Source organism: Thunnus thynnus, chromosome 17 (genome assembly GCF_963924715.1).
Source record: "Thunnus thynnus chromosome 17, fThuThy2.1, whole genome shotgun sequence".
Taxonomy (NCBI): domain Eukaryota; kingdom Metazoa; phylum Chordata; class Actinopteri; order Scombriformes; family Scombridae; genus Thunnus; species Thunnus thynnus.
Window position 1 is genome coordinate 17,499,948 of NC_089533.1, and position 19,568 is coordinate 17,519,515.

Genomic DNA, 19,568 nt, shown 5'->3' on the forward strand with positions numbered 1-19,568 from the left:
GCTGCCTACTGACATCTTTGAGTATTGACCTGATGTCAAAACTGTATAAACAGAGTTAGATTAGTTCAAATAATTAACAAAAAATTAGGGGGTGTCTGTTTACATACAAAACTTAACATGTGGCATTTCCAACCCATTACATAAACAGTGGAGAGCAAAAGAGGTGGAACACATTGGCTGAAATTCAATCTCGGAACCCATTGGCTATGATCTGATGATGATTTGGCTTTTTATTAGCTTTTTTTTTAATCATCTGCATTCATATGCATATATCTGTTTATAGAGATTAGCCAAAATGTCGTCTGGACCATATCAAGTTGCTAATTGGACTGTAAACAAAAACCAGTGCATGAAAGTGGAAGTCTTGGCCCGGATATCTGCTGGCTACACTAGAAACCCAACAATATTGGCCGTTGCCCCCAGAGGCTAAATCACCATCAGACAGATAGCCGATGGGTTCCGAGATTGGTTAAGTGACTGTTCAAGAGATGGAAACAGAGAGTGAGGCAGGAGAATATGTAAGTGTGCAAAAGGAGCAGGCAGAGGAGGGAGAAAGTGGAGAAGAACAAAGCAAAGAGAATGAGGGAGCAGCAGTGATAAGAAGATAAGAAGAGAAGAGGAGGAGGCTCCTCTGGGGTGTAATTAAGGCTCTGAATCCTGTTCGCCATTGACCGCTAGAACTTGAGAGGGATGAGGGGAGAGATGTGCAAGTGAGGATGCAATGAAAAGAGGAAGAAAACTATAGGGAGGGGAGTCCCTTGGCGAGAGACAAAGTAAAAAAGGTAAACAAAGAAAAGAGGGAGCATGTGAAAGAGGAGGATGAGCAAATGAGGAAGGAAAATGCTAACTAAAGTGGAAAAAGTAAGAATGTGGGAATGTAAAAAAAATTAAATCATTGAAAATCACTGAGGAAGTGTAGTGGGAGTATAAACTGAAAGAGAGCAATAACACAAGAGAAAAGAAAGAGGATAGACACAAACATGAATGATGTGTACTTATCCAATCAATATGTCAAATAGTCAACAGTTTGCTTTTTTACTGTAACATGTTTTACTTTGAGTTAATGATGCAGGATGTCTTGTAGGAAATCAACCTATGTGATCTCTATACATCAACTTAGGCCACGCATAGAATGCCATAAGTGACACTGCAACAATCCAACTGTAAACATGACTGTCTTTGGTCTGACAAATTGATTGATTAAAGAGAAGCTTGCATTTGACCAACAATTTTCTTGGTTGAGGACAGTCCTGGTCAAGAGTGAGAGAGACAGACAAAAAAGGGGAAGAGTGACGGACATTTTTCTTCCATTGGTGTGTTTCTGCTCAGGGCAGTGGGCTGTCATGAGGCTCTGTGACAGCTGTAATCTCTTTTATTCTGCCTAATTCTCACCACCTTTTCATTCTGTCCATTCTCTCATTCTCTCCAAGGCCCCAGCAATACAACCATTATAACATTAACACAGCTATATATAATTAGAAACTGCACATATTATTTTGTTAAGAGAGATTAGTATGCAGTGACTGGAAGTATCAGCATCAAGATGAGGACAAGATATGTTTCTATAGGGAAATGAAAAGCTGAGGAGATAAAGGTTAAAAACGTTTGTGTCAGCGTTTAAAAAGGCAGAGTCACCAGGGGAAGAGCCATTCACAAAATGGTTAGTGGTATTAAACAAAAAAACTTGGTGATGTGTTTGTTGGTTGAAATTACTTCTGATAATGTTTGGGTTTTGCAATTTAATTTTTTGTATAAGTAAGCCTTTAATGTGTTGGTGATAAAGCAGAAGCTTTTGTACTTTTCCAGTCACTCTAGTCTAGTCACTCTGCTACAATATTTTAAAGAAAAGAGTTGCTTTCATCTATCTACAGGGATTAAAGGAATGATTTTGATCAATTGTCTAAACAGGGTATTTCACAGTTGGAGGAAAGCACGTTGGATTATTTATGTGTATATGACATTTACTGCATTTGAGTATATGCCAAGTTTGAAAATTAGATTTAATCAAAAAAGAGCCGTGATTCAATACAAAAAAAAAATCTTGTTTATGGGTTGACTCTTGCTGTTTCAAAAACAAACAAACAAACAAAAAAACTAAATATTTTGCAGTTTCAGTTCATCAGCACTAGTTTATCTTAAAATGTTTTCTCATTTTGTGATATTTTACAGTTCATGTGGCTTTAAGAGATTTTTCCACCTACATTTGCCAAAGGAGAATCCCCAAAATTGTTTAAAACTTTAAATGGTTTCAAAACTTAAATCAATATGTAAGATTTCATTGTGTAAAGCGGGGGGTGATCTGCATAGCACAATGTAACACAGAGATTTGAAAAATGGTATGCCTTAGAAACTGACATGTCTTTGAAAAAACTTCTCTTGGGATTCTGGCTCCCACAGGAGAGACAAGCCTACAGAACATTTATGCATGCAGCACTGATCCTATTTCATTAGATATGTGTGACACACACAACTGATATGATAGGCCCACCAAACACTGTTAAATGAACACAGAGGACAAGATGGCAGCAGTCGCTGATGGCTGTAAACTATTGCAGCAAACAAACATCAAATACCTGACAATTCACATGTCTGTAGGTTTGTTGTTTGTCAGATATGCTGCAATTGTACTACTACTCATGCCATACTTCTACAAAGAACTGCTTGCACATCTGAGTGATTTCACATGGCCAACAAGCTCGCTCCGTCTCAACGCACTCTGAGGTCAGTGGGTGTCACTTTCAAACAAAACCGCAAAGTCTCCACACACACTACAAGATCTACATTATCAAAAGTTACTGATAATCCACCAGCTATCTCTACAAGTTAGTTCATTTGAGCCATCAATGTCTTGGTGAACTTGTACTTGTTTGCCAAGACTGCTGCTGTCCACAGTGATTTCCCTGGCCTGGATGGAATGTACTGCCTGCCACGCTGCTGGAGAAGCATTGAGTGAAGCTGCCTTGGCTGGCTGTCTGCCTACCCCATGGAGTCGTTGGATACGAGGTAGGACATGCATGGCTGGCTACCAGAACCCCAGTCATTTAGGAATCACACAATCTGGAAATCCACTGCACCATGGTGGAGTGCGACCCAGGGCAGGGCGCACATGGCAGGCTGCATGAACACCGGACCTTCGGTGTTGCTATGCTGGACCAGCACAACCAATCATCAACCAACCAGCTGACAAGGGTACTCTTCTCAGCGCCAACCCTCATTTTCCATTGGTGGATGGTGGACTTTGGCACCTTGGTATGGTGTGACCTAGGGTAGGATGTGCTTGACTGGCTGCATGACCTCTGGACTATGCTGGACCAGCTGTATCAATTACCCATCAATCAAGCAAAAAGAGTGATCCTCTCAGCACATACCATCATATTCCATCTGTGGGTAGCGGACCTTTAAATAACATGCCCAATGAAATCTGACAAAAGCGGGTTTGAATATTTTTTAACACCATCTAAACTTTTCTGCTAATTGATTCTTCTGTTTATTGCAATTCATTTTGAACTTTTGGAAATGTTTAATTTAATCCCTAAACTGACTTAAATGTTTTTATGTCAACTTTCTTGTACTTTTTGGGACTGTATGCTCATCATGCAACTATAATAGCCTCTGCTGGTACACACCTTTACCAAATGTAATACAACCACAACGCATGCTCCCAATCACAATTCCTATCTCTTTTCCTAAAAATATAATAATTCTAACTATTCCTCTCCCTCCTCTCAATCTGTTCTGTGTCCTTAAACTAAAGCAGTTAAACCACAAGATTGATCCACTTCAGAAAAAATCCATCTACCCTGTCCCAACTTGGTAGAATTCAAGGTTTTAAAATTTGCCATCTAAACACTCGAAAGTCTTGCCCCCAAACTGAATGAAATTAAGATTATACTTGTGCAGTCAAAAGCACATATAATGGCAATTTCTGAATCACAGTCAACTCCTACTCCAACTCCATACTACTACCTCATTCTTTTCTTTCAATAGAAAATTACTATATATATCATAGAGACCGCACTGTTGAAACTAGCAGTACAGTTGCCTCTTATGTGAGTCAGAAATATGCATAATTAGAAACACAAATTGAAACTGAAACTTAGACTTTGCAACTGGTTGTAAATTTCACATGTGAACATGCAATTACAATCATTGTCAACTATAAGCCCCCAAATATCAGTGCAAGTGTCTATTTATTGCAGCTCAGTAAAAACAAAGGAGCTTGTTATATTGGGTGATATCAATCTGGACTGGAATGACAGCCCATCAAAATCCTTTAAAGTGTTTGCAATAAAGCTTGGTCTCTATCAATTAATCAAAAAGCAGACTAGAATTGGGAACACTTGCAGTTCAGTCCTTGACCTGGTATTTACAAATCAACCTTCTAAATATGCATCGTCTGGAGTTATCAGTTCAATCAGCTCAATTCTATGACAGAGTGGAGACAACACATAACAAATATACCACTGCCTACAAGGTACAATTTTGGCAGACTAAATTACCATGGATTAATTCTGAAATTCTGCAATTACTCAAACAGAAGGCTCTCTCTCTCAAAAGGTATAGATCTTCAAAAACATTGGAGAGTAAAACACATTTTGTAGAGATCAGAAACTGAAATGTACGACTGAACTACACAAGGCTAAGGCTGTCTATTTCCAAAAGCAAATGATTGAAACTGCTTCTAAACCTAAAACATTATTGCAGACACTTAAAGTCATCATTGGTGAAAATGAGAAGAAAAAGAACGACAACAGTCAAATTTCTCTACAGGGCACTCTTATCACTGAAATCAAAAAGATTGCAAGCTCTTTTAGTGATTATTTTGTTACATCTGTTAAAGAACTAGCATCTACTCCCTCTTATTCCCCACCTATTTTTCTTCTACATCCCACTAGTTCTCTTTCTCTGAGATTACACAGAATGAGCTGTCTGATATTTTGAACCCTTTGAAAATTTCTCATGCTTGTGATATTTATGGTTTAAATATGCATTGTTTTAAGACTGATGCTGACAGCTGCATGCCTCTCCTCCACCATCTGATCAGTCTTTGTCTTAGGCTTTCTATTGTTCCCTCCGGCTGTAAAACTGCTCAAATTACTCCAATTTTTAAATCTGAGGATCCAACTCTTATTTTGAATTACAGGCCAGTATCCATTTTCCCAGTAATATCAAAAACTTCTCTCTAACCTATTAAACAATCATCTTGAAAGCAATAACCTCCTCAGTGACTTTCAGTATGGTTTCCGTTCTACCCGATCAACCATATTTGCGTTGTTATTTATTGGACAAATACCTACTTCACTCAACAAAGGTCATGTCACTGGAGCCATTTTTTACTGATTTTCATTAAGTCTTTGATACAGTGAATCATCAGATTGTGCTGAACAAACTCAGCTCATTTCAACTTTCCTTTTCTGTTGAATGATGCTCTCCTCATATTTATTTAACAGATCCCAAGTGGTTAAAATCAGTCATATAACATCTCCCCCTATAACTTGTAAAATGGGAGTTCCACAAGGCAGCATTTTGGGTCCTTTACTCTTTCTTCTGTATATCAATGTCCTTCCCGAAGTGTGTAAATATTCCAATTGTCTACTAATTTTACTTTCTGATTCAAATCCTGATGTCATAAACTCAGGACTCTCTTCTGATCTTCACTATTTACATGACTGGTTGAAATCTAATCTATCAATGTCTATCAATGATTTTGTAAATCAAACACTAACCATCACAGAAACCTGCAAATATTGTAGTGAAGTTGGGTTGTAATATGCTGTGATGGTGTGGACAAATAACTAAAGACTATGGGTTTCACCTGATCTGGACTGTTGCCGCTGACAGAGACTCGGTGAGCTGATTGTTCTCAGTTGGCCTTGATTGTGGAGGTGGCGAACTGGTGAAGGGGCTGCCGAGAGAGCGGGAGTGAGTCCTGGGGAGCGAGCATGTATGTCGCGGGTAGTTTGCCCGACGAAGCTACTAATACTTCACTCACGTTAGGGGGGCGGGTGCCGTTCGTAGCCGTCTAGGGCTGCTGGCAGTGAAGACAGATAGGACAGAGGAAGATTTTCCTGTGGTAGGGCTGAGTTTAGTCAGGGACCAGGGAACACCAGGAGTGCCCTGCTACTTCCCAGCTTTGTGTTGCGGCTGACAGCGTGTCAGACGCTCCGCTGTCCCGTTGCTGGACGGACAATTCCCCCACAGGCTCTTGCTGCATATGGGCTGTGTTGGACCAGCGCAACAAGCCTAGACCGCGGGGGAGGGTCTTGTTTGACCGGACAGTTAAGTGGTCATTTTAAATAAGGACATTTTAAGTGTTTTTGTGTTTAGTTTGTCTGTTATTGTCCTGGTTTATTCTATGGTTATTTGTGACTTTTTATTATAGATCTTAAAAGCAGCAGCAGCAGTATATTGGTGGCAACCAGGGCAAACTGGGGGAAAGATACCTGATAGGTACGGGGGGGATACATGACTGTCTCGGCTAGTTTAGTCTGCACGCCCCATAGTAATGTGAGATCAAGTGTGCCTATTTAGGGTGGAATTGTGTGGTTTTCACTGTGTTAAGTCTAATGTGTTTGCTTAAATGCTTCTTGCAACAGGACGTGTGGGTGTGTATGTGTACCCACCTGTCAACTGTTAGTGTGTTACTTTTGTGGGGTGGTTTTGTGTGCTGTGACACTCAGGGCGGCTGGTTAGCTGGGGGACAGACTGTCTGAGGGGGGTATGTTATAGCTTGGCCAGCACTATCCTCGGTCCATGAAAATGCTGTTGTCTGAACTCATTGCTGTAAAATAAAGTCTATATATTTTTTGTATATTGTTGTCAGTGTGTAACTTTCTCAGATCTCTGACACCGGACCATACCGAGAAAAAAGGTGGTGGCAGCAGTAACTTTTCAGCCAGTCCAGTATTAAATATTCATACCTACAGCAAGGTTTATTACAATTATTTTGGAGTATTCCTTGATTCACATCTCACTTATTGAAACCACATTCATAAGAATGTGAAGCTCAATCAGAAATTATATGTTTATAACAAGATCTGACCATAGCTGTGTCTCAATTCAGGAGCCGCATCTGTCTACAAAAGTGTGTCCTTCATAGACCGCAAAGGCCAAACTGAGTATTGTTAAATGAGATGGTCTGGTCCATGGAAGATTTCCTATTTGCCTCACCAGCTGTTCCCGTCCTTACCCTTGCATGACAAAGTGCCGCTCCAGTCACCAAGCAACCTTGACAGCTGTAGTTGACAATCGGAATACAGTTAGTAGAAATGGAGCCAGAAATTTTAATTTCATTATTGTGACAGCCCATCCAGATCCAGTAGCATCACTAGGGACTCCCTGCTCCACTGAACCAAAATACACGTAAACACATTTTCTGAGGCCTAATATGTATAAAATTTAATGTAAGACTTTTTAAGGACCTGCAGACACCCTGTTATTCCACTTCTTATGTACTTAATTTATTTTGTAATTAGCTGTAAAGACTGCTGTAAATGAAATAAACAATGTATTTAACAATTACTTAATATTTTTTATTTTTCAACTAATCTTTCTAGTAGAGAGAAGAGCCTATCCATTCTCTCTCAGCTCTCCTCTCCTCTGCCTCTTTCTGCAACCTCATATCTTCCTTCATGAGCTAAAGAAGCTCATCCTGTCTCTCTCTCTCTCTCTTTCTCTTAAGTGGTTTTGGGTTCTGAGAACAGGAGGATGCAGTACAGTCATTCTGCAATTGTAACAGCAGTGTACTTGCTAACAGAACCTGCTCAGCTTCAACACACCTACCTGACTGTACTGTGACAAAACAATCTCAACTCAAAGCTCCACTAACACTTTTTTTTTTTCTCACCAAAAATAACCTCATTGACAGAGAGATGCAGTAAATGATGTTATTCAGTTTTTAATGTGGCTATAATAAAAATCCAAACTGTAGACTAATCTGTTCATTTTAATAGATTTATATTAATTGAAATGTGGTGGTATCAGTACATAAAGAGCCCCAGAGGCAAAATTGTTGTTCTTTTCAGTGAAAAACATGAAGCATCACTTTACATTCAGACAAATTGATGTGGCGGCTACAACTGTAAGACTTCATCTGTGAGACCAACATTCTTCCACAAGGAATTATATCATCAAAATGCTACAGAGACAATAGAGGCAGCAGTAAATTAATAAAGTAACATATCAACAGTTCTACAGTGAAAATTGCAACAGCTTTTAGCCTGGCTCAAAATCTCAGCCATATCACTGCCAGTTGGTGGGAAATGCATTCTGGGATAGGTTGGGCTGCAAAGGATTCATCCGTTGGATCCTCCAATTTAAGGAAAAGAAGGCCACATTTCTCAGCTGCATTTGAAGGAGTCTTCGAAATGGGACAGCCTTGTCTTCAAATGCAGCCTTTGAAGGATGCGGCCCCTGAGTTGAGACACAGCTCACATCTACATGCAATCATTCTTTCAACAATATCCTATTGTCTCCCAATTTGGTCCCTCACCACAAAGGAAACTATTGAACCAACAGCAAGACTATACAATAGAGCTTATGAGATCCATGGCAACCTTCCCCCTCGGACTCACCACTGCACTGCACTCTCACATTCTAATGCCCTGACTTTTCAGAACTATATTAGCCATTAAATTTTACTTTCAGATCCAAAACAATAACTCCCCTCCAACACTTACTACTTTATTTCCAAGACACAACACAAGACATCATGAGATGAATTTCACATGCACTTATTCTAGTACGGGCTTACAAAAACAACTGCGGTCAGAGATCATTTTTTCATACATACACTAAACACTTCAAACAGGCATATAGGCACTATCTGATGGAAGGGCACACCATCTTACTCACTTCACTCAAGTCCTCTCCTTTGTTTGTGTTTTGTTGTTGTTGTTTTGTTTCTGTGATTGTTTCTGTTTTTATTATGTAATGTGTTTCTGTCTTTTATGTGCTGCAGAACAGGAACCTGCTGTAAACCAGTCTTAATTGAGTCAGTTTAAATGTAACACATTTTAACATCTGTAATGTTTCTTTTAATCTTTTCCTGTATAATAAAAAAAATCTGACAACTGGCCACAGAGGGACTTACATTAAGATACAGATTACAAATTAACTCAGTATTTAGACTTTTATTCAGTGTCATCAAAGTCTGATCGTATTATGTCTGATCGTGGAACACTTTCACTGAAACCCCTGAGACCATAACTGATGATGACAATTCAGCTCCAGTTCAGAGAGATGAATTGAAGCATGAAGATGATTTGAAAAAGTCACTGTAATTGACGCTGACAGTTGCAGGATGACTGTGCGTTGGGTGCTGTTTCCCTTCCGAAAGGAGGTTTGGTGCTGCGAGCGGTTGGCTGTATAGGCTCGCCGCTGATGCCAAGCTCCCTCGGGTGCTGTGGTGAGTCAGGTTCCCTGTCGCAATGCATTCGCTACAACACAGACATGCTCTGGGGAGTCCATGACTGATCCCTCTGCCCCACAGTGAGCTGTTTGCGTGTGCATGTGTGTGTGTGTGTGTGTGTGTGTGTGTGTGTGTGTGTGTGTGTTGCTGTGTGTTTTGGGGTGAACAAATGTGTAGACACGGCATGTGTCCTGTAAAACTACAAACTACAAGAAAGACTTTAGAGCTATTTGATGATGTCAAATTCCTTGACCTAGTAGCACATGGCCAACACTCATCCTAAGTGCAGCATGTACGTAATGTGTGACTGTGACAGTTTGCTTGTGCTTGCAGTATGCAGAGCTGCAAAATGTTACAATTCCTTTATCCGTGTTTACACATGGACGACTACTACTACCAGACATAGTAGTACTACCAGTATTTGCTTCATGTGGGTTAATAATACAGTGTGCATGCTGGTGTTTGCAGGTTTGCTGTGTTTTTATGTGTACAAGTGCACTCTGTGTCTGCTCATATGCATAATGGCATTGCCACGTCAATGACAAAGATTATTTATTTCAAAATTTAATTAGAGGATAAACCCCTTGAGGTGCACCATCTCATTTTCAAGGGGGTCCTCAGGCACAACACATAAAACTTACAACATTTAAACAAAACAAAATACATTATTAAGAATAATGATAATAAATTAAACAATACAACAACACAAAACAATCAACATAGTAACATCAACAGGGACATAAACGTAAGGGCTCTCACACCATCCCAAAACCTGCCCACTACATCTGTTACATGTGTCTTCTGTACAAAGAATGAATAAGAAACAAAATAAATGAATAGATCAAATAACATTATGCCAAAGTACTGGGTCTACTTATAAACTAAAATGAGGGTAAATTCAATCAAAAACAAGAACAAGTAGATTTAAGCAAAGAAGTCTTGAAGTCATGGAAAGAAGTAGTGAGTGAGTCAGGCAAATTATCCCCGTCTGATGGTGCTTTAAACTTAAAAGCATGTCTCCCAATTTCTTTAAAGATTCTAGGCACAATAAAAAAAGGTTGCTGAGTGTGTCTGAGTGAATATGATGAATATGATTTAAGGTATACAGGACAGTTAAAGAAAATGTATTTGAAAACAAAGAGCAACCAATGAAAATGTTTCCCAGAGTGAAGTGGTAGCCAGTTCAGTATGTCGTACATGAAACAATGATGCATGTGGTAAGGACACCTCAGGACAAATCTACATATATTATTGTAGACTACATTTAAAAGATATATAATATAACCATATTTAATCATGGGAAATAAAAGCTGTTGGACAATTTGTTTTCTTGGAGAGTAAAACAATTGACTGATAGAGTCCCAAGTATTTAAATTTATCAACTGATGGGTGTCCACTTCTTTAAATAAGTGGATTGTTAATTTTACATGACAGAAATACATTGTTGGCTTGTAGATACAGTTGTTACATTTATACATTTGTTCCTTTGTTTTTACTCATCTTTTTCTGCCCAGCAATGTTCTAGCCTTGAAAATATTAGCGTGGAATTTCATAGTTCTGAGTTCTGCATTGTTCAAGTATGTTGGCTCATTCCTGACACTTGGATAAACACGGTGATGTGACTTTAGATGAGTCTGTTTCATCATTGGATGCTTTTTTCATGCTTATTATCAGATTGCTTACGGCTACTTTTTACAAAGTATTTCTCCGTGTGACTATAAGTGGAAAAAATGGGTCTCATATGTTATTCTTGCATCCTGCTATTCATTCTATTCTAGCTTGTACCTGTCTTATTAATGACAGTTTGGGTCCCGTGAGCCTGTTGTCAGCTCCTCCTGTCATATGTAATATAACACTGGCAACAAACATCTAGTCCTGTCCACCAGTCAGAAATACTGCAATATATTAATTTGAGAATCAATCCAGACTTAGCTGGCATCCTATAGCTTCAACATGGTGGCAGTAGAAAAAAGTGTGCTATTCCCATGCCACTTGAAATATACTGTATATAAATCTTGACTTGCCTTGTTGGCAGCTTTCCACCCAACTCCATCCAACCCTGGGGCCGTTTTAAGCTCTCAAACCTGAGGGGTGACTTCCATGTGTGAAAATAGGAAGTTTTGCATTAGCAACATAGTAATGTGGTGACTGAATCACTGTTTTAGGCAGTCCATCTGTACTTTTGCAAGTTTTTTTTCCCATGAAATTCTGTTGCAGGATTCTCGCCCAAATAGTAGCAAAAACTTCAACATTCCTCATAATAATAATCCTTCCATGCTCTCTGCCCTCTTTTTATACTGAACCACTCAAGCAGTAAATTGTCTCTCAAGAAATGCTTATCTTAAGATAAGTGAGAGGAGTGTAGGGGTGAGGGAGATAAGTGGGAAAGAGGGAGTACGAAATTACACAGAGGAGTTAAGGTTTAATAGATAGGTAACCTCCATGTCCCTTTCATGTCTCCTCCATCACTGCAAATCCCAGCTTACATTTCCTATTGTTTATCTTGATGTTCCATCCCTCCTCCTTAAACAAGCTCATTGATCCAAGTAGGTACACTCATAGGGGCCTATCATTAACCGTGTACACTTTTTTTGTGAGCGTAAAGCGGTATTCAGACATGATCAATTTTACAGGGAGCGAGGGGGTAATGTAATTATTACCAGAACATCTCAATGATTTTTAACCCGTCCATGTCAGCAATTTTTGTGGATTCATTCTCCTGCGTAAGCGAAGATTGTGTCACCTTTCACCTCCTTGTGAATGCACAGTAAAAAATTAGCGCAGGTTTAACAGTCCTGTGCAAATTAAAATCCACAGTGATGTAATGTGTGAATCAAGCATTCCTCATCCTCCATCTTTGACTCATCGACCTAATTACTATCCTGCCTTGACATTAACGCCACAAAATTTGTCCAAAGAAAGCTGCTTTCAAAAACATACATTTTTGTGTCCATGTGTTACATATTATAGTTATATATATAAAATGTTCAATGCTGATTACAACTGATCAAAATATTTTAGACACCAAGGAATTTCAACCACTGTGCATTATTTAAATAATGACATTATGAAAATAATTTTGTTATTATATTAAATAACCTTCTTACTTCAAACTATGCAAATGTTATTAAAATATTGCCTTAAGCTGATTATGCCTAACTGGGGCATCGGTGTGCATTGGAATGTGCTGGGTGTCTTTACCCTCTTGTAATTTTCTATAGTTGATTCAGACAGAGGAAGATCAATATTGGCAAAATATAGTGATTTTTGCAGAATATGATTTGATTTGTGAGTTATTACCATCAGTATTTTCAGGTGGTGACGATGTGTTTCCATGTGATTCTTTCAGATTTTCTGTGTCATAGATCCAAAATGAAATACAAACTCTGCTGGGCATTTCTAACTCATTCCTAAGATCTCAGTTTTATTGTACCCTAAATCCAAATCAAACACATGCATCCCATATGTGTATGACAGGCATCACTGTGCTTTGACCGCTGATAATCTGTGTCTTTCAAAACTCATCCATAGTTTTTCATCTAAGTTGTGTGAAACATGGAGACAGCAAGAGAGCCTTAAATTTGTGAGTGGGTGCATGTGGGTGTAGGTACACGCATTTGTGCAAACGTGCTTCCATCTAATTACAGAGCAAAGGAGTTGAAACCTTTACAATGCCCCTTCAACAGTGTAAATTATCATAATCATGTTTTCTGAGTAGTCTGACTTTTTTCTTTTCCCCACTCTGCCCTCTCTTTCATCCTTTTGCTCACTCCCCTTCACTCTCTTCGTCTATTGGTGTTTTTGCAGCAGCGAGGTAATTACAGTCTGCACACACACGTGCACAGACACCCACTGGAGGCCTCGCATGGAGAAATGGAGCACATTAAATATTTATGTGGGCACTCTGAGAGGTTATTCCACCCTGAAATTTTAATGTCTCTTCACTGGTGGAACCTTTAGAACATATATATGTTCCGTATATACATACAGCCTCAGGCCAGAACTGGGTGAAAGGTGCTTTGTGAACGTGGGACGTTTTGTCATCTAATCCCATGTTTTTGAACCACTGTGCCATGGCACACTAGCGGGCTGTGAGATATCGCCAGGTATGCCATGGGAAATTATCCAATTCCACTTAATTGTTCCAAAAAAATGAATCTTAAGTTGCGCCAGAGAATTAATTTCATACAACTCTGAACATTTATTGTTGCACTATTGATAGAGGCAATTGGTAGGCAAAGTCAACGTCTACTACTCTTCTATGTCTGTGGGTGGCTTTAGCATGATTAGTAGCCTAATGACCTGTTGATTTCAGACAATAGAATTAGAGATGCAGGTAGACTGTTAGAACAAATGACAATACTAACAACAGAGATGGATAAATATTTGAAGAGGAAAAATACAAACCCTGGACTTGATCCTGATCAAAGTCCTTCCAGACCCAGATGAAAAACCCAATACAAGTTGGCGTCAAAATAAAGCAAAAATGGTTAACTCAGGGCAATACAGTGACAGTTATCTGTCGTTCGGATTTTCTTTCACCAGGGATCCTGCTGCACCGACTCTGTTGTGCTTAGTATGTGGGGAAAATCCAGCAGTGCCATGGCCCTTGCAAGCTTAAATGCCATCTGCAAATGAAACACCGATCACCCCAAAACAAGAACACAGACTATTTTGTTTGTTTGCGTGATCACACTGAGAAACAGGTAGCTTTGATGAGGAAGACCACAAAAGTGTCTAAGAGAGCTCTTGGATGTGGCTAACTAGTCGCCAAATCAACAAAGCAAAACACCGTGGCAGAGATATTAATATTACTGGCTTGCAATGCCATTGTGAACAGGATGCTTGGCCCAGATGCCATTAAAGAAATTGTCAAAGTCCCTCTCTCAGATAACACGATTGTCAGATGCATTGATGACATGTCTGCAGACATCGAAAAGCATTGTTTCCCACATTCCAGTGGTGAATTTGCATTGCATCTTGATGAGTCGACTGACATCAGCAATGTGTGCTTTGTGGATGGAGACACCATCAGAGAAAATTTCCTCTTTTGCAAGGCATTGCCTGACAAAACAATGGGGGAGGAAATTTTTCAAGTCATGTCAGAGTATCTTGAACAAGGAGGACTTCAGTGGGACAATTGTGTGAGTGTCTGCACTGATAGAGCAGCAGCTCTGGTCAGGCACACCAAGGGCTTCGTTAGAAGAGTGAGAATTTACCAGCAGGCCTAGCTGATGTGTTGGATGTTGTCATGCATATGGTAAACTTAGTCAAAACAAGACGCTTATTCGCAACTTTATGTGAGGAGATGGGAGTGGAACGTAAGGCCTTATTGCTCCATATGGAGGTCCGATGGTTGTTTCATGTAAAAGTGTCGGCCCGTGTGCATGAGTTGTGGGAGGAACTGAAACCTTTTTAACTGATGAGAAGTGTGATGATGCAAAGCTGTTTGTAAGTGATGAATGGTGTGCAAGGCTCGTATACATCGTGGATATTCTTCAATATCTGAATGAACTGAATACACGAATGCCAGGCCGAAATAAAAATCTGCTCACAAGTACGGACAAAATATATGGATTCCGTTCAAAGGTCTCCCTCTAAAACAACAGATGTTCCCCATCACCCAAAAATGGCAACGACATGTCAACACTGCTGCGATGTATGAGATAATAGGTAAACATTTGAAAACTCTTGAGGAGAAGTTATCCTTTTATTTCCCCTTAGCCTCCACCGAATCATTTGCCTGGGTTAGGGACCCATAGAGTTCAGCCATAGTTTTAGGAAAGGACATGACTTTGCGTGAGCAAGCGCAACTAATTGAACTGAGACAGGACCGTGGTTTAAAACTGAGCTATGCTGATTTAACTTTGGACAGTTTTTGGTAGACTGCTACCAAGGAGTTTCCAATCATGGCAAACAGAGCTATTTCAGCATTGCTCCCATTTTCCACAATATATCTATGTGAGCTTGGCTTTTAAAGCCTAACTGCTATAAAAGCTAAAAACAGAGTGATTGAGAGCAGTCGAGGAAGAGCGCTGTGTGTGTCTTTCATCAGTTCCTGCTAGGATATCAGCTTTGTGTTCATCTAAATGGGGCCAGGTTTCACACTGAGTATAACTATAATCCTTATAATATTATGTACTATGATAGGCTACTATGTTTTATTTTGTAACATTTGGGATGGCTGTGTGCCCTGGCCAATGTCAAAAATGTGCCACGGCACGAAAAAGGTTGAAAAACACTGATTTAATCTGCCTCCAGGCATCCTAAATTTAAGTATGTCATCATAATCACAGTCGGCAGTGACGAGTAATCTTTGCAACAATAATGTGAAACACTGACGCTGAGGGTCCAACAGTCAAATTGGCGAAGTAGAAAGTCATAAAATGTCAATTTGGTAACTTTGAATAATACCCATTCCATCTAAGGTGTTTTTTAAAACTTTTTTGTGTTTTTGTGTCCATAAAATAATTTGTTTGTTTTGGAGAATAAAAGAATCTTTTTTTTTTAAACCTCAGGAAGTCACTTATGAATCATGTATTCCCTACTGTGTTCATTCTTGTTGAGCATCTCAAAAAATATACTGTACTAAGAAAAAAAAAGATAAATAAAAGCCATTCATTGTAAAACAATGTATACTTCTAAGTATGAAAGTAACAAAGATATTACGATATTGCAACCCTAGTTCTATTAGCACAGGCGGAGCCCTCCACTGGACTCTATGGATAATACTCTCCTCCAATCACATGCACATATTTGCCCACTGAAATTTGCATAAACATAGCCAGCTAATCATGATGCACCCACCTGAATACATGTAGAGTCCACAGTATATAAGGCAACGTCACCACTGTTTGCCATACCACAACCTCTTCAGCAAGCTTTGTAAGAGCTGCAGGGCCCTTAGGTGGAGGGCTCCGCCAATGCTAATAGAACTAGGGTTACAATATTGTAACCTTCGTTCTATCTGACACAGGCTCCTCATTGATCCTGACCAGCTAAAGATTATTCACAGCAGTCCACCTACTTCTTATAACCTTGGCTGCCTCAGCAGAGAAGTTGGGGGGCCCAGCCAACCAAGGTAGCACACAACTTAATTGGGTTAAGCCATGGCCTAACCTCTCAGGGGTCCACTGACAAGCAATGGACCCTCTGCCCTCCTCATTCCTCAGGTCATCAAGGAGCATGGGAAAAATGCAGGTGTATCATGCCCAGAGGGGGGTCAGGTGAAACACAACTGACACACACTCACCCTTTTCACCAGTCTTGAGTCGTTCCAGCGAGCACAGACCGTAAAAAGAGCTTGACATCCGAAAGATTGAATTGTATGAACAAACAGGGCATAGACCACGACGCTGCCGTAAACATATCCTCAACACCCATCCCGCTAAACAAGGCCACCGACACTGCTGTGCTGAGTGTAGAGTGTGCATGGACCACAGTGGGAGGGTCTCTTCACGCCTACCTATAGGCTTGGGAGATGCACCTAGCAAGGTGTTTCTTGGATAAGGCTTTATCAGCCACACCATCCCCGTAGCACATGAACAGCTGCTCTGTGCATCTGATGGGGGCTATGCGTTCAACATTGCATGCCAACGTGCAAACTGGGCAAGGCAGATGCAACTTCAGCTCCCTGTGCCCCACATGGACTCCTTCATGGGAGGTGAGGCGGGGCCAACATCTCTCTGCGTGTGTTGTGCGACACTGGACAGCCATGACACGCCATGTGAAACAGGATGAACCCGATTCACCGTGGCGTCGTGGAAAACTGGAGAGAGTGAAGGAACTTGTTCTGTGAGAAATGTATTTTGATGTCATTGATCACAAGACGAGCTCCAACTCACTCTCCTTGCAGCGGAGCATCGAGTTGAAACATCGGAACTGATCCCACCACTGCTGGCGTCTAATCTCGGGCAGCTCTCGGCAGTCTGTGCAGGATGGTGGCAGCTGCTGAGCACCTTTCTCCACGTGGTCTCGTCTGAGGTACTCGAAGCATGACTCATGGGGGTCTGTGCTGGCAATAAGGGCGGGACATGAAGGGCAGAAGCAAGTTTCTCGAAGTGGCAACTCCATCCCTGGAGAAAGCTGATCAGTGGGCAAACGTGTTATCACTGAAAAGAAAAGGATGGCAGACAGTGGTGATGCTGCCTTATATACTGTGGGCTCTACGCATACTCAGGTAGGCATGTTGTGCTACATTTATGCAAATTTCAGTGAGAGAATACGTGCATGTGATTAGTGGTGTGTGTGATTACTCATAGAGTGCAGTGGAGGGCGGAGCCTGTGTGAGATAGGACACTGGTTCGTTTTGCTCATTTTTGTTAATTCTTTCTATGCTTTGCAGTGTTTTCAGAATGGAAAAGCATATAAACGATTCAAATGGAAAAAGCAACCAAAAACTTGAAGAAACTATTTGAATTCTTTTTCTGATATTCTGAGAGCGCATGGCAGAAAACATTTTGTGAACACCTTCATGTCCCACTAAGAGAACAGCAAGGTCTGCAACCAAGGCAGCCTGTCAGCTGGGGTCCATAGCGTGATGAGCTCCAAGTGGAGCATGACAGGCCTGGCGGTGGGCTGATGGTGCACAGCCTTCTGGGAAGGTCAGTTCTCTAGGCACGGGGAGAGAGGTAAAGGTTAGTCACGATGCAACAGGGAGCAGTAGGATTAGGACAAAGATACAAATGCAGAAGGCCACATAACAAAGTCGGTATTTGAAATTTTATTAAACTGAAACTTTGGGTGGCTATATTTGGGTTACTTTTGGAGCTAAAAAGACTTGCCCAATATAATAGTAAAATAATATGAAGATATTGGTGATAATACATAATCATGCGGAATTGTTACAAGGAATGCATTACTTTATGATTACACTACAATTACTTACCATATGTGTCCTCTCAAGTACAGTAGTGCCTTTTACCAATCTGACAATTAGCTTTACTGTGAATGCCCAATGATTCATGACTGACACAAGCCAGAGACAGATTTTAATCATCCTTTTCAGACTTTTCAGAGTTGCATTCATTTCACAAGAATTAATTTAATTGATCAAATTATAAATACCAAAATATGAATAAACCAATTAGCTCAAAGTCACAAAAAGCACTATGAGCAGAACAACAGACTGGCATTAAATCTTATAGGGAAAACAGAATAAATGATGTATTTATTACCTCAGAGGGAAACATCCCTCAGTTTACATTACCCACAGTTTACCAATAGAGAGCATAATACATTATAAGGCTATACCTCATGACCATTTGATTGGGATAAAATGTACAGTACAATAGCTACCTGGTAAGGTAATTTATCATAATGAGCTGTGGGTTTATCACTCACATATTCATGTCAACTTATTAGCTGGAAAAACACAATGCATTGGCTAATACTGACACAGGATTTTAACTCTGGAAAACTCTGGAAAACAATTATCTTAACTTTTGTCATGATGATCGTGAGGTTAACAGTAGAAAATACACTGTTAATGGCTCAAAGTAATCTACCAGGAGTTTGAGCTTGCACATATTTGATTGGCAGCTGCAGAATTTGAAAAAGAAAAAGAAAGACAGAATTTCAATGTTCTCTTTATTGAGTGAGTTGGAAAAAATCCAGCAGATGGATGGAGCTCAAGACAAAATGGAAGATATGCATTTTCAAAGTTATCTGTGTTACTGTGGACAGAGTCTGTTATGGCAGCAACGACTCAGCCAAGCAGCCAAGCGGGTACAATATGTAATTGCGATTGAGAGCACACACATACACACCCACACACACCAGTGGGGAAAGACACAATAAATTTGGCATACAAAATGAAATTATACATCCACACACAATACCCATACTAGCTACAAAGACATTAAACCTTTCAATTCTTAGGATGTCATAAAATGAATCTTTCAGCACAGTCTCAATATATTGTAGCTCTACAGATCCTTGTTTTGTTGCATTAATTTGTATTTCATGGCAGCATAAAATGACTCAAGAAGCTTAGAGAACTGAAATCAACAGTCCTGAGCCATTTACTCCATGCACAACATCACATGTCCATTATCAGACTCAGTGATTCTGCAGGGATTTGGGTCCCAATTTGTATGCTGGGGCATAATGCAATAAACGGTTAATATCTCACACATCCATATACATGAAAACATGCTGA